Below are 24,555 nucleotides of genomic sequence, written 5' to 3'. Positions count from 1 at the left end.
CTGCCTACCTGCCTCATTGCCCCTAACCACTCACCTGCCTGATTAATGCCCCTAACTGCTCACTGCCTGCCTGATCGCCCCTAACCACTCTGCATGCCTGCCTGATCGCCCCTAACTGCCTCTGCCTGCTGACTGATTGCCCCTAACCACTCGCCTGCCTGCCTGATCACCCCTAACCACCTCTGCCTCAGCCCCCGCTGCCACAACTTCGTCAGGAAGGGTGTCCAGAATGATGTCCGGAAGGTCATTTGGCTGTCTAGTCTAATTAGCATATTATGCTTTTATTATAATAGATTGTTGGTATCTGGTGTGAGAGGAATTTTATTTTGTCTAATGTTGTTTTCTCTTTGCCTAGAACAATGCTTCCCGTATAGTAGGTACTCAATAAGTTTTTGTTGAATAAATAAACAAATGAGTTGCCATATTAGTACATAAACATCTATCTCATTTTTTTTTAATGGTTGCACAGTATCCCATTGATGTATGGAAGATACAGATGTACCTTAGTATATTTCACTAGTCCTCAATTCAGGAGTATTTAGGTTGTTTTCAGTCTTTTGGTAAAAAGATAATACCACAAAGAATCATTTTTTAAAATATATCATATTCTAAATATTTGAGTAATATATATTTTGGGGGTAATTGCCTAAAAGTAGAAATGCTAAGTCAAAGGGGCTAGGTCAGATTGCCTTCCATAGAATTCATATCTACATATAATCTCATCAATTGTGTACTAGTACGAGTGTCTGTCTCCATACCTTCAACTACATAATGTGTTAAATAGTCTATACCCATGCCACATGACTTCTTTCCTAAGGAAAATTTGAGGAAATAGTCAATCAAATAATTTCCTGTGTGGCTAATTATTATGCCAACTATAAATGAGAAAGGCTGTGGACTCTTTTCCCATTATACTTTTATATCTTTTCCAGAAGACCTAAGTTTGAAAGAGGAGAAAGTTAAAACTTTAGTGAGTTGGTCTAGTTTCGGTTAGTTTTTCAAACAATAAGTTTGAGAGAAGCTCAAAGCCATTGAGAAAAGTTGGCTTTTGTATTACTTAGAAACTATACTTTCTCTATTTTTGGGTAGCACTATTAGTGGATTATTGATTTTACTCTTAGAAAAAATTACTTCAGTCTTCAAGGAATTAGACAATGATTATTTTGTTTGGGTGGATAATGCAGAGGTAGTATTTTGAACCCATCTGTGTATTTTATCACTGTCATGAGTGCCTGAAATACAAAGGTTTTCTTAGGAATAGAGTGACCCGGAATTCCTGTCCTTGGCCTTTCTTCCAAGTAAGACCAAAGAGAAATAAAATACTTTAGTCTTTAATCAGTTAAAATACTGATAATTTGGAAAATAACAAATAGTAGATTGTTTCCTGCCTGTTGTAAAGCAAAATAAAATGTTTACTTATTGGGAACACTATATCTTCTTTAAGTCTCTCTCTCTCTCTCCTATCTTTTCTTCTTATTTTCCTGATGGAATCCTTCTCTTATCTGAGCAAACATTTTTCTTTGTTTGGTTCTCATTCTCTGAGTGGACATGAGAGCAGCCCATTAACTCCAGGGTGGGCTCTGTTTCCGGAATACAAGTTTGAAATACAAGTCTTACCCATCATATTTCTCCAATTCTCAGCACCCCTTTACCATCATTTACACACTTTACAAAATAGAAAACCTGTTTGAATAAAAACAGCTAATTCTTTTGGAGATGCACCAGGAAAAGCTATGAAGAGAAGCAGGGTTTCTTTCTTTAGTATGTGGCTGCTTGAAAGTTTGTATTAAGCTAAGAAAATGTTTTTGGTAAGTGTGATTAGAGTTGAAACAAAGTCTACTTCTAACATTCTCACTAGGGAAAAAACATAAGGGGTCTATGGCTATACAGAGAGTGGGGCAAAAGTAGGTTTACAGTTCTGAGTATATGAAAGTTTTTTTTCTTGTATTACTATTTAGTAATTATTGTATTATTTTCCATACGAACAACTATAAACCTACTTTTGCCCCCACCCGGTATTTATAATAGAAGTCAGAGGGCAAGTATATTTTAAACCTGTATTCATTGCACACACCAATACAGGAGGCGTAAGTGATGGGTACATTTCAAAAAGTTCCATTTAATGTAAATATGTCAAAATTTCTGCCTTAAGTCTGTAAAAATATATTGTGTTCTTTCTTTTTCATGTTCATTTCAAATACAGAAACAGGAATACAGTTAATTGCAGTTTTTATGATCATGTATTAGGAGAATTAAGGCCTATATATTACCATAGGAGTCTCAAGTTTTAAAAAACATGATTGAAATGTTTTTTTGTGTGTGGCTTTTTTTTCTCTTAGCAAATTGTAACATGTGTAGTTTGGACTCTTCTTGCTCTTTGTACTATCTTATTATTGGTCCCACTTTGGCCATATTCCTTTGTGTAATACATTGCCCCTAGCACAGTATATTGCTCTTACTAAGCATAATGAATACTTTTGGATAAAGCTGAGTCACAAAAATGTTATAAAACCCTTTCCCCAGTGCTCAGTTCATTAATGGTTATTATCATCTTGTCTGGTCAGGAAGTGCATGTTTTAACTTTCTTGATCACATCGCATCTGTGGCAAAGTAGCTCCCATGAATCACTTCCTCCGTCTCGTTAGTGGAAAATAACTGTGGCTGTGGCATCAGGGTGGCAGCTCAGAACCTAAATAGGTTCAATTTTGTGCTCTTCCTCTGAACAACTTTTCTTCTTTCCAGACTTTCTAATTTTCTTTTTCTTTATCTGCTGTTCTTCCCCTATAATAAAAAGAAATTAGAAAAAAGGATTGGGGATTAGTCATTTGGAAAAGTATAAATTAACTTTGGTTACAAAAACACTTGGGTACTCACTAACGTAGCTTTTCCTGTTGGCTAAGGAAAGTAATTGCACCTAGGGAAAAGAGGAGAAAGCAGAAATCTGACCTGAGAAAAGATCCTGAACATTTATTTCTTCCCAGATAATTTTCTTTCTTTCTTTTTTTTAAAATATATTTTATTGATTTTTCACAGAGAGGAAGGGAAGGGGATAGAGAGTTAGAAACATCGATGAGAGAGAAACACCGATCAGCTGCCTCTTGCATACCCCGACTGGTGATGTGCCCGCAACCAAGGTACATGCCCTTGGCCAGATCGAAGCCGGGACCCTTCAGTCCACAGGCCGACGCTTTATCCACTGAGCCAAACCAGTCAGGACATTTTTTAAAAAATATATTTTATTGATTTTTTACAGAGAGGAAGGGAGAGAGATAGAGAGTTAGAAACATCGATGAGAGAGAAACATTGATCAGCTGCCTCCTGCACACCTCCTACTGGGGATGTGCCTGCAAACAAGGTACATGCCCTTGACAGGAATCGAACCTGGGACCTTTCAGTCCACAGGCCGACGCTCTACCCACTGAGCAAAACCGGCTAGGGTTTCCCGGGTAATGTTTTTTCTCAATGCCACAAAGGCTAATCATATCCTTTGTAACATGTGAACTGCCTCTGAACTATACAAAGTGTATATCTTGATGTTAAAAGTAACTATCTGTGAGCAATATCATCCTTAAAGACAGAGGAGGCTACAGAGAGCTGGGTGCCTAAGACAATTGGTGATAGATTCTGGGAGCCCTGTGCTCAGATCCATAAGTTGGAGGTCATTATCATTTTGTCTGGTGGCTGTTGTGAGGTCCTTGTATATGAACTATCAAGATACCATTTATTTAGGCAATAGCTAACGTTTCTTGAGAGAAATACATTAAACACCATTTAGATATAATTATGATGATCCTCCAGACCCTCAAGAAGTCTAGGCTAGCCCTACCCAGCTTGGCTTAGTGGATAGAGCTTCGGCCTGTGCACTGAGGGTCCCAGGTTTGATTCAGTCAAAAGCACATGCCCAGGTTGTGGTCTCGATCCCCTGTAAGGGCATGCAGGAGGCAGTTAATCGATGGTTCTCTCTCATCATTGATGTTTCTCTCTCTCTCTCTCCCTCTCCCTTCCTCTCTGAAATCAATAAAAATATATATTTTTAAAAAGTCTAGGTTAACCTTAGGGAATAGGTAAGAGAATCAGTGAAGATTGGGGAAAACCACTAAGCTAAAAGAACCAGATTTTCTTTCTTCTTTGCCATGAACTAGCAGTATGATCTCTGATAAATCTTATTTCTCTGGTTCTGCTATCTAAATTTTTAAATGGGTTGTACTGGGTAAGTTTTAAAGCACCTACAGCTTTGAAATTCAACTTTGATTATTCATACTATTGATTTATATTATTTAGTGCTGATGTCAATTAGCATCATTAATCTTTATTCATTCAGCAGTGTTTATTGAGCACCCACCATGTATCAGGCTCTGGGCTAGGTGCTTGGATACATCATTGACTAAAACTGACAAGAGATCCTGCCTCCTTCTCTCCATACCCCCAAGCTCACATTCTTGCAGAGAGAGATAAACTAGCTAGGGCTTCCCTAGAAAATGTATAGTATATTAGTAAGTGCTATATAAAACAGTAGAACTTGATAAGGAGGATGAGGAGACTGAGGTAAGGAGGAGATTAAAATTTACATGAGGTATTTAGGGCAAACTTTATTGGCATTGAGTAAAGACTTGAAGAAGGTGAAGGAATGAGCTATGTGGATAGTAGCTATAAGAGTGACCCAAGTAGAGATAATGATCAGTGGACAGGCACTCAGGCAGGGACATGTCTGTGCACCAGAAACAGCAAGGGTGTGGCAGTATGGGCAGGGGATCTGGGGGAGAGAGATGGGTGAGGAGGTCAAGACTGAGGGAAAGACATTTGGCTGTGTGAGCTATTGTAGGAATTTTGGGATTTACTGTGAGTGAAATAGGAAACCACGACAAGGTTGGAGCCAAGAAATAATATGATCAATATTTGCAGTGCTCCCGGTGAGTAATGATGGTGGCTCCAACCAGCGGGGTGGTGTAAGTTTAATAAGATATAATCAAATTCTGGTTATACAGGGGTGGGCAAAAGTAGGTTAAATTACTAGCTATCATTACCTAAAAGTTAAGGATACGAAATAATTACAATAATAGTACTAATGACAAATAATACAAATAAAAATTCATGCAAGGGGCTTGGCCCTCGCAGCCCCGGCTTCGTCTGGAAGGTCATCTGGACAGTCATTCTGCTGTTTAGTCTAATTAGCATATTAGCTCTTTATTATATAAGATAAGAAATAAATAATAATATAAGACTAAACTCTTGCCCAGCCAGTGTGGCTCAGTGGTTGAGCGTTGACCTATGAATCAGGAGGTCATAGTTCAATTCCTGGTTAGGGCCCGGGTTGCTGGCTCAATTCCCAGTGGGAAACATGCAGGAGGCAGCTGATCAATGATTCTCTCTCATCATTGGTATTTCTATCCCTCTCTCCCTTCTCCTTCCTCTCTGAAATCAATAAAAATATATTTAAAAAAGAATAAACTGTGTTTCACATACTCACACTGTAAACCTACTTTTGTCTGCTTCTGTATTTTTTAAGCTAGAGGAGATAGGATTTACTGCCAATTTGGATATAAAGTCTGAGAGAGATGTGTCTTGATGTTCTGGAAAGATGGAGTTGCCAGCAACTTTGAAAGAAAGATTGTAGGTGGAGGAGGTTTGGGGAGCAATACTAGGGATTAATTTTTGGTGTTGGACTTTAAAAAAATGTTTTAATTGATTTTTCTTTTTAAGAGAGAGAGGAAGGGAGAAGGAGAGAGAAACATGATGAGAGAAGAATAGATCAGTTGCCTCTTGCACGCCCCCTGCTGGGTTTGGAGCCTGCAACCCAGGTGCCTTGACCAAGAATGGAACTGGTGACCTTCAACCTCTTGGTCCATGGGACAACATTCACCTATACCTTGGACTGGTATTAGACTTTGAAGTAGAGATGCTGAGCAGAAAATAGGCCTAAGCTGGGGATATAAATCAGTGAATCATCAATTTAGAGATGGTGTTTAAAGCTAAGACAGGATCACCAAGGGAGTGTGTGTAGATAGAGAAGAGACGATGTCCAAGGATTGAGTCCTGGTTCCTCCGATGTTAGGAATCTACAAAGGACACAGGAGAAATGAGGAAAGGACAGTGAAGGTAAGGGAGATGCTTTCACATTATATATATTGTGAAATGATCACAATAGGTCTAGTTAACATCCATCACCACACATAACTGTAGTTTTTTTCTTGTGATGAGAACTTTTAAGATCTACTTAAACTTTCAAATATACAATATTGTATTGTTAGCAACTTTCAAATATACAATATATCATTTTCTATATTCAACTACTTTTCTGATACATAAGTATTGCACAGTATTGAAAAAGTTCTTCCAAATCTAAACAACTAAGTTCAATGACCACTGCTGATATTTGTATTACTTCCCAAGAAAAGCGAGGATTTGAAAAGATTCCTGAAAATATTCATGCAATCCTAAGTCTTCCTAACATTACAAGAGTGAGGATGGTAGGGACAGTCATTGAAAAGAATTGAACCAAAGAGCTGAGCATGGAGCCTAGCGTGGAAATGGTATTATAGCCCTGAGAAATTGATAATAACCATGCTCAAAGGTAGTACATATGTACAAAAGTACATTGCTAAAGAGGTTAAAGAACAAATATGTCTCTAAATGAGAACTGGATGCTATCTTCAAATACTTTCTCTTAAATAGTTGACTTCTTAAAGCACTAAAGAGATGAGGACAAAACAGGATAAAAAACAGACCTATATCCTTGAGCAGCTGACAGTGCGCATGTGTTTACATGACATGGATTTTCTAAAGAGGTAGGGATTTTGAGGTCAGGATTAAGAGATCAAGAATTTCCGTTATCCAAGCAAAGTGAGTTCTAGTTCATGACATTTGAGATTCAACTGTCAAGGATGAAAGGGCACAGAGAACACTGGGCCTACCCTGACTTTATCCACAATTTTAGCTTTAAAAAATGCCTATTTTTAATTTGGACCCAAAAGGAAGATATAGAGAAAGAAAGGAAAACAAGAGAGGAAGGAATGGTGAAGGCAAGCAGGCTCTAAGCCTCTTAACGCAACCTAAAGTGTCTGAGTGTTCCACCTGGCAGTGACAGAGCCCTTTGGGCAAAATTCAATCCAGCCTTACAAGTTTAGATTTCCTACCAGAAAACTTTGCCACTAGACTTTAGACACAAAAGAAGGGAAACTTCAGTGCCAAAACTATAAATACATTTTCTATATAGTCTTTGGCCCAAGAATGCCAGAATAAAGCCCTAGAATTCTAGAAGAAAATATGCATATAAGCTAAAATACATTTTCAAAAGTGAGCAAATCTCTCTCTCTGTCTCTCTCATTCCTAAATCCTAGGTTTTCTGGCAATAATCCAATTGCTGAATGTCAGAATTTTAACTACCCAAGAGGAAATATAATTATCTAAGTTTCCAGGAAGATGTCATTGATGCATCCTTTCACCTGTAACATAGACTGGCCCTGGGAACAACTTCCTGTTAGCTCTTGAATGGAACTTTCAGTATCTCTTAGGATAATCTTGCTTAAAACTGGAGCACAAAAGCTGGTGGGAAGAAGTTGGTTTACTGGGCAAATAACTTAGTAAATGTCTTTCAACTAGGATTAAGTTTCTGGGAAATTGTGTCATAAAAATAAATTATACTTTCCTCAAATCTGTAAAGTTGATTTTTCCTTAGGGTTATAATTTTTAGGTACAAACTTATTGTACATACATACTTTCTTAAAAATGTGTGGTCTTTTGACATCTCAGATGGGAAACCATGGTTAATGTGGTCTTTAGGGACAACCACTACCCCTCATACTACATAATTTTCACTATTTACAAATTGAAGTTTGGGATGGGATTTAGGAAGCTGAAGATCCATGTTATCTGTTGCCATGACATTTAATAACATATTCCAAATGATATTCTGCTTTACCATTGTAAGATTCTTCTACCATTATAATTCTCAATGCTTTGGTTTCCATTTGTCAAAAGGACATATCTAACAAGCTTACATAAAATATATATTGCATAGCTGAAAGTTGGATTTGTATCTTAAGAATGTATTTCATTAATGAACTAACATTATTTAGTGCCTATATAAATAACTTCTTGAACATGATTAGCATTATAGTTCCCAAGGTTCACTTGAATACACCATTTCATTGGATTCTTCCACCAGACAGGGTACATGGTGTTATTTCCAGTGTGCAAAGTAGGAGATTGAGGTTTATAAATGTGAGATGACTGACGTTGTATTTCAGAGTTAATGAAGTTTTTGAGAAAGAAAGCAGAGTAAACCAACCGATTTTGGAGTGATTTTTAAATGCTTCTGTCCTGAAGAAAACTTTATTTTTTCATTTAATGTTACAAGACTGCTCATTTGGGGGCTGAGGGGTAGGTACCCTCTTCCTTCCCCGCAAAACCCTCAGGAACAATTGATATTAGCAAAGATATTTTTGTCCAAAGATGCAGTATTCCAAAGGTACCCATGGCACTCTATTTAATCAGCTGAATGAGCCCAGCTATGGCATATCCCTTTGATATGGTCTCATGGTCCCATATTGATTCTTGTTATGATTCCCAGGTGTAAAAATAGAATCTAGGATTCCCAAACTAGGCTTTCCTTATTTAAATCTCAACCCATGAGAAAGTTTGTGGATCTTATTTATCACAATTTATCCTCTTTTAAACAGGAATCAACAAACCATATTCTTCAATTTACTGATTTAGTGCTGAATTTCCGTTCTTATGAAATTTACTATGTTGTAGCCAATTCCATCTATTTGCAGTTATTTTGTCAGCTTTTAAAAGTTTTCTTATACCCATCAGTGTCTTTGTCTGCATTAGAAAACTATCTGGATTTTTCTAATATCAAGAACCAGTGGGGTCCCAACTGGGTGGCTTCATTGCAGTGTCATCCCGGGCACCAAAGGGTTGAGGGTTTGATTCTCAGTCAGGGCACATACCTAGGTTGTGGGTTGGGTTGGATCCCTGGTCAGGGCATGTAATGGGAGGCAGAAGATCAATGTTTCTCTCTCTCTCTTCCCATTCCTCTCTAAACATATCCTTGGGTGAGGATGCAAGGGGGAAAAAAAAAAGAACCAATGGGATATAACAGTTACATTTACCAACCACAAATTGCACTGTTGTTTGTTTCAGAGTTTAAACAGAGAGGTAGCCAGGCTTCCATCATTATCTATAACTCAAAATCTTGGGAGTCAAGCTTGGAATGTCTTTTGTCCTCTAATCAAACATTTTACACCTCCCTAGGGAGTGGTGAGAAAGTCTTTATGTTCCCTTACTACTGCCACACCACTAGTCTCATCTCCCAACTGGGTCTCTGTCCTCAACTTTCTTTCTTCATAGTTACCTCTACTTCTAATTTTTATTTTTAGGACCATCATTTTTACTTTACTTTTCAGCAAATGGTGTGTGAGTTGGGAAATTTATTATACTCCAGGAAAGGGAAATCATTTCTGGAATTCCTGCCATTTTCAAGTTACTAAAGCAGTATTCTAATAGTTAATTAAAATTTTTTTCTATTGCTAAGATAATAGATCTTAAAAGTTCCTGTCACACTCAAGAAAGTTTTTGTAGGAGTTCCGGAGAACCAAGATGGTGGCGTAAGGTATAAACCTGTGCATGCTGCCTCCCACAACAACACTGAAACTACAAATATAAGACAAAACAGCTATCATCCAGAACCACGGGAAAGCTGGCCGAGTGGAAGTTCTACAACTAGAAGGAAAGAAAGAAGCACATTGAGACTGAGTAGGAGGTGCAGAGGTGCCAAGAACAGAGGTACGGAGGTGAGCGCGAGGCGGCTGCACCTGGGTGTGCGGTTTTTTTCAATCAGAAGGTGATACAAGTGTTGGGGTCCAACCCCAGCAGGTCCAGGGGTTCCCAAAGGTGTGGATGGAGTCTGCGAAGAAGGAATGACATGGAGACAGCGTTCAGTTGATCAGCAGCCTAGCCAGGTTCTAGCCAGGATCTCCAGCCAGGTTCTGTTTTTTATTGTCTTGTTACATCTGTATTTACACCAGGTGATTTTAATCCTATCAATTTCTATTCCAAAGGTTAGGGCGATTCTTATCTCCATTCCAGGGAGTAAAGATTAAGTAGTTTAAGCGTGATTGTTCATAGTTAAAGTGATTAACTACCCCCATGGCACTTAGTTAAGGGGTTTTATTCCCTCCCTAACTTCAGGGAAAAATCCCTACCTGGGGAAACAACCTTTCTCAGAGGTGACCTTGGTTAAAACACATAGTGCCAAGAAGGGGAGCAAACATATTAAGAACAGTATGCCATATACGTCAGGTCCCTTGGAACATATGCTGTGCAGATGTTTCTTCCATACAGCGACTGTGTCAAACAGTAAGGATGGACCGGCTTCCAGTATTCAAGCTCTCGAATGCACTGAGCTCGTTTAAGGTGAGATTCTGAGGTCCCAGACTCCTACGGGGAGAAACTGGACTGTGTTGTAGCAGGTCGGAAATTGAGAGTGGCTTTCTCGCAGAGCTGCTTGCAGGGATCATTGTTGCTGTGGAGGCGCAGCACTTGGGGATGCAGAGACGTGGAGTCAGAGTCATGGAGAGCAGAGTCGGAGTCACGGAGATGCGAGGAGTCGTGGAGATGCTGATGACAACCATTGCTGTTTGCTCCGCCCTGATGATTCTCTGAGACCCCACCCCACTCAATTTACATCCCCACCCAAGCTGTGCCAGTGGCGCAAAGGAATCACGTGCGCTTTTGCAGCCTAACCCAACAAACTGCAGCTGGGTCAGAGAGCTCCAAAACTTCCAAACCCTAAACAAAGAGGAAAAATCTGCTAATATTGCTGTATCTCCTGCTGGGTGGACCCACACAGTGGTTGACTTGGAGATCCAGGATCCAGGTACCCCTGGTCAGATACCAGATTTCAACTCCTCACATCCATAAGGGACACACTCAAGAAGTAGACTCAGTGAGCATCAAGCCCCACTGAAGCAAGTCCTGCTCCATAACGATGTCTCCAGCACAGTAGTTCTTCCACTATAGACACAATGGGTCCTCACAGTCAGCCAAAAATGCAGAGACAAGGAAACATGTCACAAATGAAAGAAACAGAGGAAAGCAAACTAATGGAGGACATAGAGTTCAAAACCACAGTTATAAGGTTACTCAAGAATCTTCTATGAATCTCCGAGGAACTTAGTGAGACCTTCAAGGATCTTAAGGAGAATGCCAAAAAAATGGAAAAGGACCAGTCAGAAATTAAACATACACTGACTGAAATTAAAAATAATATACAGAGATCCAACAGAAGACTAGAGGATCCCAAGAATCAAGTCAAAGATTTGAAATATGAAGAAGCAAAAAACACCCATCCAGAAAAGCAAAATGAAAAAAGAATCCAAAAATATGAAGATAGTGTAAGGCGCCTCTGACAATTTCAAACGTACCAACATCTGAATTATCGGGGTGCCAGAAGAAGAGAGAGAACAAGATACTGAAAGCATATTAGAAGAAATCATGACAGAAAACTTCCCCTACCTGATGAAAGAAATAGACTTGTAAGTCCAGGAAGCAAAGAGAACCCCAAACAAGAGGAATCCAAAGAGGACCACACCAAGACACATCATAATTAAAATGCCAAGAGCAAAAGACAAAGAGAGAATCTTAAAAGCAGCAAGAGAAAAACAGTTAGTTACCTACAAGGGAGTACCCATACGACTGTTAGCTGATTTCTCAACAGAAACCATGCAGGCCAGAAGGGAGTGGCAAGAAATATTCAAAGTGATGAATACCAAGAACCTACAACCAAGACTACTTTACCCAGCAAAGCTATTATATAGAATTGAAGGTCAGATAAAGAGCTTCACAGACAAGAAAAAGCTTAAGGAGTTCATCACCACCAAACCAGGAATATATGAAATGCTAAAGGATATTCTTTAAGAAGAGGAAGAAGAAGAAAAAGGTAAAGATAAAAATTATGAACAACAAAGTGACAACAAATAAATACCTATCAACAAGTGAACCTAAAAATTAAGTCAGAATAAACTGGTGAATATAATAGAAGCAGGGGCATAGAAAGGGGGTGGACTGACAATTATTGAGGGGAAGGGGGTGTGGGGGGGCAAGAAGAGATTGGACAAAAATTTTACACCTATGGATGAGGACAGTGGCAGGGGGTAAGGGCATGGGGTGGGATGGGAACCGGGTGGAGGGGAGCTATGGGGGAAAGAAGGGAAACATCTATAATAATCTCAACAATAAAGATTTATTAATTAAAAAAAAGGAAAGTTTTTGTAACTATATATGGTGATGGGTGTTAACTAGACTTTTTGTGGCAATCATTTTGCAATGTATGTAAATATCAAATCATTATGTTGTATGATTGAAATTAATATAATGCTAAATGTCAATTATACTTCAATAAAAACACATTTTCTAAGATTACAAAATAGTATTATAGAAGTTGAATAACTGTGACAAAATTATCAATATCTTTGTAGACGCTCATTCTATTCTTTCTCATTGTAGAACTAGTGATCCTTTTATAGTCTCTTTTTTAACCAGTTTACCAATGTTAGAATCCTATATAATAAAAGGCTAATATGCAAATAGACCGAACAGCGGAACAACCGGTTGCAATGACGTGTGCTGACCACCAGGGGTGCATGCAGAACATGACAGACATAGGCAGCAGGCGGCAGAGCACGGAACATGGCAGGTGTCAGCCGCGGCAGGATGGGGAGCAGGTGAATGAGGGCGCCAGACCAAGGCGGGGTGCTGATTGCTGTCATTGGGGCGAGCCTCTGGTAGTTACTGAAAATTCTTTGCTCCTGCGCACCACAGTCCCGCCTGGTGCTCATACCTGCTGTCAGCGGGTGCGAGCAGTGGCTGCTGGCCCCAATCGCCCCTCAGGGCTTCTCTACTGCCCCCTGCTCCTCAGGGGCAATTGGGGCAGCAGTTGCTGCTCGCACCTGCTGCTGTTGCTGGCCCCAATCGCTTTGCGCTATCAGGGGGTGTGAGTGGGGCTGGCACCATCAGCGCATGGGAGCCGTGGCGGCAGCGGGAGCAGGGCTGCTGGCAAACAGGGGACGGGAGGGGGGGGCGGGGGCGGGGAGGCGCTGTTGTTGGAGGGCTGGGCAGGGGCACGGAGGACGGGCTGAGACCTGCCCCTGTGCCCACCACAGCCTCGTGGCCCATAGTTCCATTCAAGGTGCAGGAATTCATGCACTGGGTCCCTAGTTCATTGATCAAAGGTCTTCAGGACCTGTCTGGCCCAGGACTTTGAGAAAAGCAGAAGCCATCTCCATTTTAAATTAAGGAATTATCTGTGAGAGTTGCATTCATTTCTCATAGTTTCTAAGGAAAAGGGATAAAACCTCGATGTTCTCATTGTCTAGCATAATTTCTGGCCTGAAGTGAATTCCACAGAAGTAGCCTTTAAACACAATGAAATTATTTTTATTGGATTCAAGTGTTTGTAAAACATTTCCCTCTACTGGCTGGCTGCTAAAACTACTTCTAAAAAATCATATAGAGGAACCAGTTACCTGCTTTCAAAACTTGCTGCTTTCCCACTTCTAGCAGCCCATTATTAAATTCTTCCTTGCATTTTTTTCTTCTTATCTACCTATTTCCCTAACTTAGGTGTGTTAGGAATATTGATGCAGAGAGGATGTTATGATTTTATTGACAAAAGGTGGAAATTTACTCTCAAAATTAACCAACCATATAGTCCCTTATCATTCCAGTCAAGTACATGATTTCTAGGAAAGACAGATGGATAGGAGGACCACAGTTCTACTAATAGCCATGCCTTCTTAATTTTGGACAGTTTGATTCATAATAACGAAAGGCTGATGGTGTCTAATAAGACCAGAAAAATTGCAGAAAGTTAGTCTTGACATTATGTGTAATAATAATGAACCTACAGATTGGTCAGTAATCTCAATTTGGTCTTTTGCTGATAGGGGTTTTCCTCACTTTTATACTAGTAAAGTGAGGACAGAGGCATCCAATTTGGGATTGAGACACTTTGGCATTTTACTCCCAACAATTTAACTGGAAATCCTGGTGCTTGTGGTCTTTGGCACCCACAGGACTATGTTCTGAGGTATTAGTTCAACATGCTCAGTAGTTCACCCACACAGTATGGAAATAGCCCAGGGTGACCAAAATGCAAACACAATTCTAATTACTAGAGAATTGGAAAAGAACACACAGTCTTTACCTACATTCTTTAAGACCACACTGTTTTAGTTATAGTACATATCCAAATGCCAAACTTCTGTGGGACTAAGAGACATTTAATTTATGTTCCAATTTAGGTAATTTATGTCCAAACTTAGGTAATTGCAAACACAATTTTCAGGGAGTTAAGGAAATCCTCAGTATAAAATAATGTAGTCGATGTTCTGAATTTCCATTTGTGCCTTCCATTCTCAATATTATGTTACATTTTCTCTGGGTGGGAGGTCACTTTTTATTCATGAAATGTTCACTGCTGTAGTAAACAATGGTGGATTGCCTTTGTTCAAGGATATCTAAATTTAGATGGGGAGGCTAATTTGGCAACTCTTCCTCAATCACTCAACTACTTCTGAATAAATCCTGCTTTCCATACTCCTGACTCACCTAAGCAGGTGATGAACATGGACTATGATCATGCACTCAGACTAAGACCCTGCCTCTTCTTAGCTGGGGCCATGGGCACATTGCTTCTTCGAGTTTCATTTTCCTCATCTCTTAAGTAAAGATAAAAATACATCCCTGCTTTATAATATGGTCATAGGAATCAACTATGCTGTTATTGGAATATAATAAACAAACTGTGGTAGGCAGTCAGATAGGTATGAGCAGAGCAGGATAATATAGTTCAGATAGGGAACGTCACCAGGGCGGAAAGACCTGAGTGCCTAGCAATGAATGGGTAATACTGGGAAAACAAGGACCCCACCCCCAGGACGACCTTTCATCCCCTAGCAAATTGCTGGTCATGTGGCTTAAACCCTCCTGTGACCTTTCATATCCATTGTCATGCCCTCTTCTGACCTTTCCTCCCCTGGCATGTTGCTAATCATGTGGTAGACTACCTTAGAGGAGGAACAAAGGGCAGGAGAACAGCCTCATATGAGCCCATACAAGCCCTTGCATGCCCACTCCTTTAAGCATTAAGTACTAGAGATAACATTTAGGCCCCAGTTGTGTTTCTGCTCCAGGCCTAGAAAAGCAGCAAAACCTGACAAGCAATGCCATGGCTGACATCAGGACCTGATGCATTGACTAATGACCCCTTGCCCCCGATGTTAACTAGTCAGTAGAGAACAGGACCCTGAAAAAAAAAACACATCTGGAAAACTGATGAATATTCTATTGAGGTCCTCCCGTGGGATCTCTGCTAAAATACCTACACTTAAAAGTCCTTAAGATGGAGGACCCAGCAGCTCTCCCTCCCAGGAGCATGCCAGTGAATTTTCCCTCAACCTCTTCTTCACCCCAAGCACATTACCTTTACCCCTTTCTCTTTCTCCTAAGCTCCTGAGGGACCCTTCTTTTGTCTCTGTAACTTGTTTCCTGAACCCATTTCTTCTACGGCTCACTTCTTCTGTTAGGGGCAAAAAATAGAAGATTGGAGACTAGCTATGGTTATGGGAAATATTAATTATGATCTGTTAACCATGATTGCCTTGTGTTGGTTAACGAAAGGGCATTCTGACTTGGCTGGGAGTTGTATGCCCTCAGGAACTGGGAGTCAACTTTAGGCCTGGGAATCAACCTTTGAACCCTTCTCATTCAAGAACTGCCTATTATCATGGAAAGATTAACAACCTTGTTGCCCAAACAATGGAGTCCCATCCCAGCCTCGAACTTCCCCATTCCTGTAATCCCTACTTCCCCATGTAATCCTTGTCTTACCCTATATAAACTGATGGTTTATGGGGGGCTGAAGAGAAAATTTTTGTGGCTGACCTGCTGCTCTCCCATACTGCCGGCAGTATTGGAATAAACACTCATATATGATTCAACCCTGTCTCTGCTTAATCAGCTCAAGTAGTGACAGGAAACATGGACCCATTGATTGTCTGGTTACACTTCCACTTATGTGATTTTCTAAATAAACTTTTGCTTATAGTTTGAGTTTTGGCACTGAATTCTTTCTCAGCCACAACTCAAGTACCGTGGTTGCTGAACCAAGGTCTGGTCTGACTCCATTGATATGACACCTGGGGCTGTTCTTACCTCCAATAAAACTATTATTATTTACTCTATAGATGTCATCAATTCTTAAAAATGTATAATTTTGCAGACAAGTCAACTTGTATACAAAAGGAAATAAGCTTGTATCAAGTCATCAAGTTTAGCTCCCTAAGTATATTGGTACTATCAAATTAATTTAGTATTATTAGAGGTTATATATAAACGTATATATATGTAGATATGTGTATATATATATATATATATATATATATATATATATATATATATGCTGTTATTATTTAGGGATTATTTGGAAAAGGGTGTAGTGGTGTTGTGGGGGAAAAAAGTCCCCTATTTACATGAGTTAATATGTATCCTCCTTACTTTGGTTTTGCCTCATTTCTCCTCACTGCTGTAAGGTTTATATCTTCTGACTACTTGTTGACTGATTTGTGAGCCAGGTCTTGAAAAAATACCAGTTTTCTTAAATGACAAATGTGCTTAGTGCTGTTCGACATGGAATCACTACAGTGATTATTTTCTTTTATGAACAGACTAGAGGCTTGGTGCACAAGATTTGTGCACTCAAGGAGGGGTCCCTCAGCCTGGCCTGTGTCCTTTCGCAGTCCAGGAGCCCTCGGGGGATGTCCGGGTGATGGCTTAGCACTGCCGCGGAGGCAGGAAAGGCTCGCCACTGCTGCTGCGCTCGCCAGCCATGAGCCCGGCTTCTGGCTGAGTGGCGCTCCCCCTGTGGGAGTGCACTGACCACCAGGGGGCAGCTCCTGCAGTGAGTGTCAGCCTCCTGGTGGTCAGTGCACATCATAGCAACTGGTCGTTCTGCATTCGGTCGATTTGCATATTAGCCTTTTATTATATAGGATAGCCTTTATGATTGGCAAACCCATAAAACTTGTAAAGCAGAAAAATTGTTCGAAGATCAGCAGTGTATTTATGCAACTCTGATTTCATGGTTTTTGATATTTTCTATTTTTTTAAATTTCATTTTATTTTTTTAATATATTTTTATTGATTTCAGAGAGGAAGGGAGAGGGAGAGAGAGATAGAAACATCAGTGATGAGAATCACTGATCAGCTGCCTTCTGCACATCCCCAGTGGGGACTGAGCCCACAACCTGGGCATGTGCCCTTGACCAGAATCGAATCCAGGACTCTTCAGTCTGAAGGCTGAAACTCTATCCACTGAGCCAAACTAGCTAGGGCTCTTTTTTATTTTTTAACAAAGTTGTTTTTCAGAACTCTTAGGGGTGCTGAGTGGAAACACATTCATTGTCCTCTCATTTAAGCTACTTCTTTCTTGGCTGGATGGCTTCCATCTCATTTCCTTGCATCTTCTCCTGCCACATCCAACATGTGCCATAGTAAATGTATACTAAGCTTTCAATCAATATTTTTCAAATATATGACTGAAATGATATGTTCGGTGCCATATTGCCAGTGTTTAATATGGCAGATGCTCAATAAATATTTGTTCAATGACTAAAAAATTTTCTCTATTCAGAAAGAAAATGAGAGCTAAAGTAGTGTGGAGTGGGTGTAGTGAATTGCAGTGAAAGGACACACAAGGTCTATAAGACCCAGAGAGAAAATGTAATGGACGATTTAAGTGATTATCAGCTCACCTGAGGTTTTTGAGAGGATACTTCCTTGGGTTTTGCCTATTTAGGAAGCATAGAGGTAATTGCACTTGTCTCAGGATACGCTGGCCGTGTAACTTCAGAAAACCATACATCTCCAACCAACATCACAGGGTTATGCGTCCCATGGAAAATGTGAAAGTAATTTGTAAATGCTAAACAGCTATAGATGTATGATTATTTAGTTGTGGAAAGATTTATAACATGTTTATGCTAAAATGCTTACCAGTCAATCAGTTCAAAAGGGTAAAAGCCCCTTTCCTAATTCTCTCCAGAGTTACCCACTCTTACCAGTTTCTATGTGTCCCTGTCCTTCTAAATATAATCAGTAGATTAGTTATTTATATATACATATACATATATATGCATATGCATATGTTTATAAACATACACAATTATATACATGTAAACCTAAAAATACAAATCAGACCTAATGCTGTTCATCAGTGTACTGCTCCACGTACTGTATCGTTGACATTTTAATGACAGTGCATATAGAGTTCTTTTAGCTACTGCATAGTATTTCGTTGTGTGTATTTGCTATGATTTATCATTTCCATATTGATGGCCATCTAGGTTGTTTCCATTTTTCTCTACTACAAATAGGGCTTCAATAAACATCCTTGTCCAATTTGACTTCTTTCCCGCTTAAAATTATTAAATAGTTTCTTTTTTTTACACTCTATATTTATATCTCATACCACGTGGCAGAAGCCTGGTGCTTATAGAGCAGCAAAGTTGTCCTGATAATATTTAGCTCCTGGGCAATGTCAGAATTACCTCTAGTGTGGCCTCCCTGCTCTGGCAATTGGCCTATTCACTGCATGTGACTTTCTAATTCTACCTTTTTGCCTTTGCCATGTAAATCCCCTGTTTACACGTTACCTTAATTCTCTCTTTATACATTTCCTTTTTTCCCCCTTTCTTCAAAACACAGACAAAAGTCCACCTCTTCTCAAAATTCAGTGTAGGCTAATTACATTACAATTTTTCATGCTTTCAATATTCTGTGTTGTTTTTCTTTTAAACATTTGTTGAATTGTTGTGGTGTCCATCTCACTACACTAGAAATGCATATGGATGTATTTTGTGAGGTTTCTTTAGTTAGTCCTTGTTTATAAATTGCCACAATCTAAGTTGACAATAAATGACAAGTATGCCGTAGCCTACCCTTCAGAGATCTATTGCCAAATTTTGATCACTCTATCTGAATTTACTTTGGCGACAGCTGAGTGAATATAGTGTTGTCTGTGGGGTGGTGTGATGTGGTTAAAATAGGATAACACCTTTCCTTGTAAGAGGGAAGAGGAATTCCTGAAAGATTATGTGTCCACTGGCATGTGCAAGAATTTTGCCTCATAAATGTTTAAACGATTGTGGTCAGGGCAGTGAACCCATCTGGTCAACAGTGACATACACAGGGACCAAGTGTTCAGTGAAGTGACTATGGAGGCCTTGTAAGAGATGACTGGGTTAGAGCCATGACTGTGTTGTAATAATTACTATTTGTTAATGCTATTTTGTATTTGTTCAATGTTTCTTTAAGGACAGAGTCACACAACTTCCAGGATTAAAAAAATGTACCTGGGACATTTTTGGGGGGGCCAGTCAACATGCCTTTCCAGAACAAAAGAGGTATTTTTCTTCTTTTGAAAACTGTAATGTCTGCTCCAAAGTTGAGTAGCAGGTACTCAACAAGTCCTTCTTAATATCAACTGACACCCAGTGTCACCAAGAAAACCAAACCAGAACAACAAAACTAAAATTAGAATTAGTTTATAAGCCACTGTAGAAGTGAGACTTAATTCGTCATAACTCTGTTTAGAGTGAATAAACAGCATATATAGGAGAAATGGCAAAAGAGGGTTCTGTGATCAACAGCCAACAGATGAACCCCGAGACAGTAGTCACCCTACCCACAGCAGGCTGTTAGAATTATAGAGCCACAGATATCACCTTACAAATAGCAGGTTATAGACACAAATCAAAGAACAGTCTGAGCAACAACAACAAACCTAACAATAAAAGCAGCAGCTATGATTTAATTCTTATCATAGGTAATGTTCGTTTTAAATATATTATCTTATTTTAATTTTTACCACAGTCTTGTGTATTTATTATCACATAGAAGAAGTGAGCCTCAGGGTATTTATACAATTTGCTCACGTCACATTGCAAGTAAGTAGTAGGGACAGGATTCCAGTGCTTTCCTACCTGACTCTAACATGTATATTCTAGCTAGCATTTCCCACTGACCCTGTATCTAGTCTCTTAAGATAGGAAGGGTAGAAAGGTTTGTAGGGGGTCTTAGTCACATTGACAAAGTCAGATCATAGGTGCTAAAACATCTAAATAAATTCTTAACAGACACCAAGTTTGGGAACTAACGAGAGAATTCCAAGCTGATTTAAAACTTATCTTAATCGAGAAGGGGTTCCCTAGGCCTGGGCTTCATTTCTCTCTAAAGCTCTGCGTGACCTGGACGAGGGCACCAGGGCGGCTCACCTGGCGGTTCCCACAGCCATCCTGGCAGGCAGCGTCTGGCACAGGGATGTTGGGAGGCTGCTGTTTGTCAAGAGGCTTCACACACCTTTGATCATTACCTACCCAGAATGTCCTTATAATTCCCTGACGGGTCACTGACATTTTACCACTTCCTGTGGGTCATTAGTCCAGACAGCTTTCAAAGACAGGGCCTGGTGTGCAGGTGGACAACAATACAATTCAGGCAGGAAACGGCTGCACCACAATGTGCTGTTCTCTAAAGACATAAGGAGGTGTCACCCCGATCTCTTCTAAACTGATACTGCAGCTTCATAGTGTTCAACCTAAAAACTAAAGAACAACGAAGTGGATGGAGAATGATTCTTCATCATCAAGGAAATAAAAGGAAGCAGTGGCCTGGATAATTTAAAAAAATGGAAATCCACAAAACCATTTATATTTGACTTTGGCGTGCACTACATAATTTATTTTGTCCAGCAGGCATACCTATCCTAGTTATATTTTATTCGACCAAGGTTAAAATGTATTTTTAGCTCAGGGGCATATTAAACCTGAACGTTATAGAAGGGTGGCCAAATGTACATGAGTACAAAGAGCCTCTTTACATTGAGTTGTGTTTTTCTGAAGTAATTTGTGCTGAATATCACTGAGTTTGTGAGAAGGGGGTTTATAAATAGTTCAGATATTATCTTTGCACGCAAACCAGCCTCACCATGGCAGTTCTGTTCATTCACAAGTTTATAGGCAGGATTCTAACTGGTATTCTTTTGGGATTTTAGACACAGTATAGTAGAAATATCTATCTCATGTGTTTAATATGAGGATTAAATGATGAATACACATAAAACAATATGAGCTATTATTATTAGTAGAAAGAGGTGTGGGATAAAAGAGAAAGACAATGTTTTATGCTAATAACATTTGGAACTCATATGTTGAGCTTGTCTAAAGTTTGAGGGCAATACTGGCAATTGGTTAAGTTTTCATTCTCACTCCATGCCAGCACAGTGTCTTTTTGTAAATAGAGTGAAATAAAAATACATTTGCTGAATGGCCAACCAGTTCTAGTAACAAATTATGGAACTCTGTCTCATTATTTTGTAGTTGTATTTTCTGTTCATGCAAAAAAAACTAATGATACAAGTTGATGAAGATAAGTGCCAAATTAATGATATCTAAAAGGTGTGCTATAAAAGTTCCACAGGGAGGGAGCTCATTTTGAGTTGGAGTGATTACAGAAGAGAGGAAATGAATTTAACCTTGAATAATAAAATTCAGGTAAAAGAGAAGGGGTGGAGTAATTATTGGTAGGTAAGTGGAAATTCCCCGCTTGGAAGCATACCAAGAGCCTTGGGAATTTTTACTTTATTCTCTAGGCCAGTGGTCGGCAAACTCATTAGTCAACAGAGCCAAATATCAACAGTACAACGATTGAAATTTCTTTTGAGAGCCAAATTTTTTAAACTTAAACTATATAGGTAGGTACACTGTTATTAACTTAATTAGGATACTCCTAAAGCTTAGGAAGAGCCACATTCAAGGGGCCAAAGAGCCGCATGTGGCTCGCGAGCCGCAGTTTGCGACCACAGCTCTAGGCAACTAGAGGAGGTTTCTGCTTGGGAGATTGACATGTAGTCTATGGAAATGATCTTCCCAGCTATACTTGCTGCTAATGCCTAAATTTGAAATTTAGAAATGATCAGAATTTAACGGAATTTAATACAATGTAATGCCAAGTAATCTATTAGGTGGATTGTCATCAGCATTAAATAAAGAACATTAAAGCAGAATATAAAGTATTAAAGTATATCGCCAGTAGTGAGGCTAAGTATTATTTTAAGAAACTTCCATTTCAGTTGTGCACATGTAGGTAAGTGTGTGTGGGGGGATCTGGAAATGAATTGCAGCCAAAAAAATGTATAGAACCACCGAGTTAAGAGTTTTTGATGAGATTCTTTAGAAGTGACATGTCTTTCTTTTTTCCATAGCAGAAATAGTTGTATTCAACTAGCAACTATATGCTTTTTATTATATACATATCAGATTATTATATATAGGGACTAGACTGTGTTTCGTGAAAGACACCCCCCCCAAAAAAAGTAATAATGTTCATTATGTTCAGGTTTCTACAGTGGGGAGAGCACTGCAGATCAGAGGTGAATCTCAGTGGGGTGGTTTTACCCGAGACTTCTGTAGGGAGAAGTAGAAAAGTTACAGGTGGGGTGCTGTACCGTTGGAATTATTTTGTGATCAAGGGAAATCTCAGTTATCTGTGCAGGAAAAGTTTATCTCTGTGTCTAGCTAGTTTCAGGAGGACAAATAGTTCTAATCTCAGCTAAATCACTTGTGAGACAAAGAACAGGGAGTTGGAGGGTCTGTGTCTATTCTTGTCAGCAGGTTCAAGAAGTGTCCCTGTCACAGGTAAACAAAGGAGTCACCGAGAGACTTAAGGAGTCAGGAGAAAGAGTGGGCTCGAATCTTATCTATGCCAAATGGGGAAAGGTGATTCTTTCGCTAAGGCATTTCCCAGGACACATGAGTGAGGGGATTTAAAAAATAATCTAGCTGTTTTTCAGAAGTAGAAAGCTCAGGTCAACTTCAATGTTGTCAGTTTTCTCTTCTGGGTTGGCTTTAAAGAAAGCATAAAACCGAATTTCTGACCCACATGTTACAAGTGGTTATACTAAGAGTTTGCCTCCAGCTAATTTCTTGGATAATAACTGATGGCAGTTCCATTTTTAGTTTTTTGAGGAAACTCCATACTGTCTTCCATAGTGGCTGCACCAGTCTGCATTCCCACCAGCAGTGCACGAGTGTTCCTTTTTCTCCACATCCTCTCCAGCACTTGTCATTTGTTGATTTGCTGATGATAGCCATTCTGACAGGTGTGAGATGGTACCTCATTGTCGTTTTGATTTGCATCTCTTGGATGATTAGTGACTTTGAGCATGTTTTCATAAGTCTTTTGGCTTTCTGAATGTCCTCTTTCGAAAAGTATCTATTGAGGTCCTTTGCCCATTTTTTTATTGGGTTGTTTGTCTTCCTTTTGTTAAGTTGTGTGAGTTCCCTGGTGACTAACATTGTTGAGCATATAATTCTGTAACAGGTAACTTCTTTTTAATCTGAGAATAGTTGGTACTGGAAAAGATCATTTAAAGTGAATCTACTTTCAGAGCAAAATTTAATAGAAGACAGCGGGGGGAAAAGTTTGAATGGACCTTTATCTTGAAAAATAAAACTTAAAATGTAGTGATTATTTAGCAACATGCAATTTGTAAATATAAGCTAATTTTAGAATGATGAATGGATGAGATGATGATTTTTCTGACACACTTGTATCATAGCTCCATAAAATATTTTTCTCTTTATTTGTGATTTTCATAGCACAATTTTATATAGGATATCCTTTGCAAAAGTATTCAAGACTTTATCAATTATCTGAAATGTCTTGTAATCCTTTGATATTCACCTTATTTTTTGAAGTGCCTGTGTTTCCTTCTCTTCTTCATTTGATAGGGGGGTCTAGTTCTATTCAATGTTTATTTGTCAGTGACCTTGCCTGAGTGATTTCAGCAGTCCTTCCCTTCCCTTACATCTGTTGTATGTGATGTCACCTGGTAGTTGATTTGTATTGAATGTATTGTATTGCTGAATATTTAAAACAAAGACATTGGCCCAGTGTGTGGATTACTTGAGTGCAAATTTCCTTGGTTCTGTCATCCATATTTTCCTTTACTTTATGATGACCCTTATTGTTCTATCTAAATTTCTAATTATGAAAACTTCAAAAGAGAAAACTCCAATAACAGCCATCCCTCTGCATTTTAAATGTTTTATTTCATGTAATAATCACTTCAACTCTATGAGGCAGGGGCTATTATTATCCCTTGTACACAAGTGAAAAACAGGAAGCTTTGAGAATTTGTGCAGTTTGCCCTAAGTCAGTTATTAAATGGCACAGCCAGGATGGGAACACAGGAATGTTTAATTACATAGTCTGTACTCAATGGTATGCCAGCCTTCTCCTCACCAAGCCCACCCATTTTTAAATTTTCCTACCTTAATTTTTTTTCTTTGCCTGGATTTCCATATCTATTTACTAGAAATTTACTGTTGTTTTTTTAATATAAAAATATTTTAAAATTACAGTTTACATTCAATATTATTTTGTATTTGTTTCAGGTATACAGCAGAAGGGTTAGATAACCTTATACTTAACAAA

General features: G+C 39.2%; 1 long non-coding RNA gene across 1 annotated transcript in view; it reads right to left on the bottom strand.

Moving 5' to 3' along the window:
• Positions 1–2,655: 2,655 nt before the first annotated feature.
• Positions 2,656–24,555, bottom strand: part of LOC132235428 (uncharacterized) — a 49,326-nt gene continuing 27,426 nt past the window's right edge. The window contains exon 3 of the long non-coding RNA XR_009453017.1: positions 2,656–2,781. This is a non-coding gene — a long non-coding RNA (uncharacterized LOC132235428). The remainder of the gene's footprint in view (positions 2,782–24,555) is intronic.

The sequence above is a fragment of the Myotis daubentonii genome, chromosome 5 (genome assembly GCF_963259705.1).
Source record: "Myotis daubentonii chromosome 5, mMyoDau2.1, whole genome shotgun sequence".
Taxonomy (NCBI): Eukaryota; Metazoa; Chordata; class Mammalia; order Chiroptera; family Vespertilionidae; genus Myotis; species Myotis daubentonii.
This window is presented reverse-complemented; position numbering and strand designations above follow the sequence as displayed.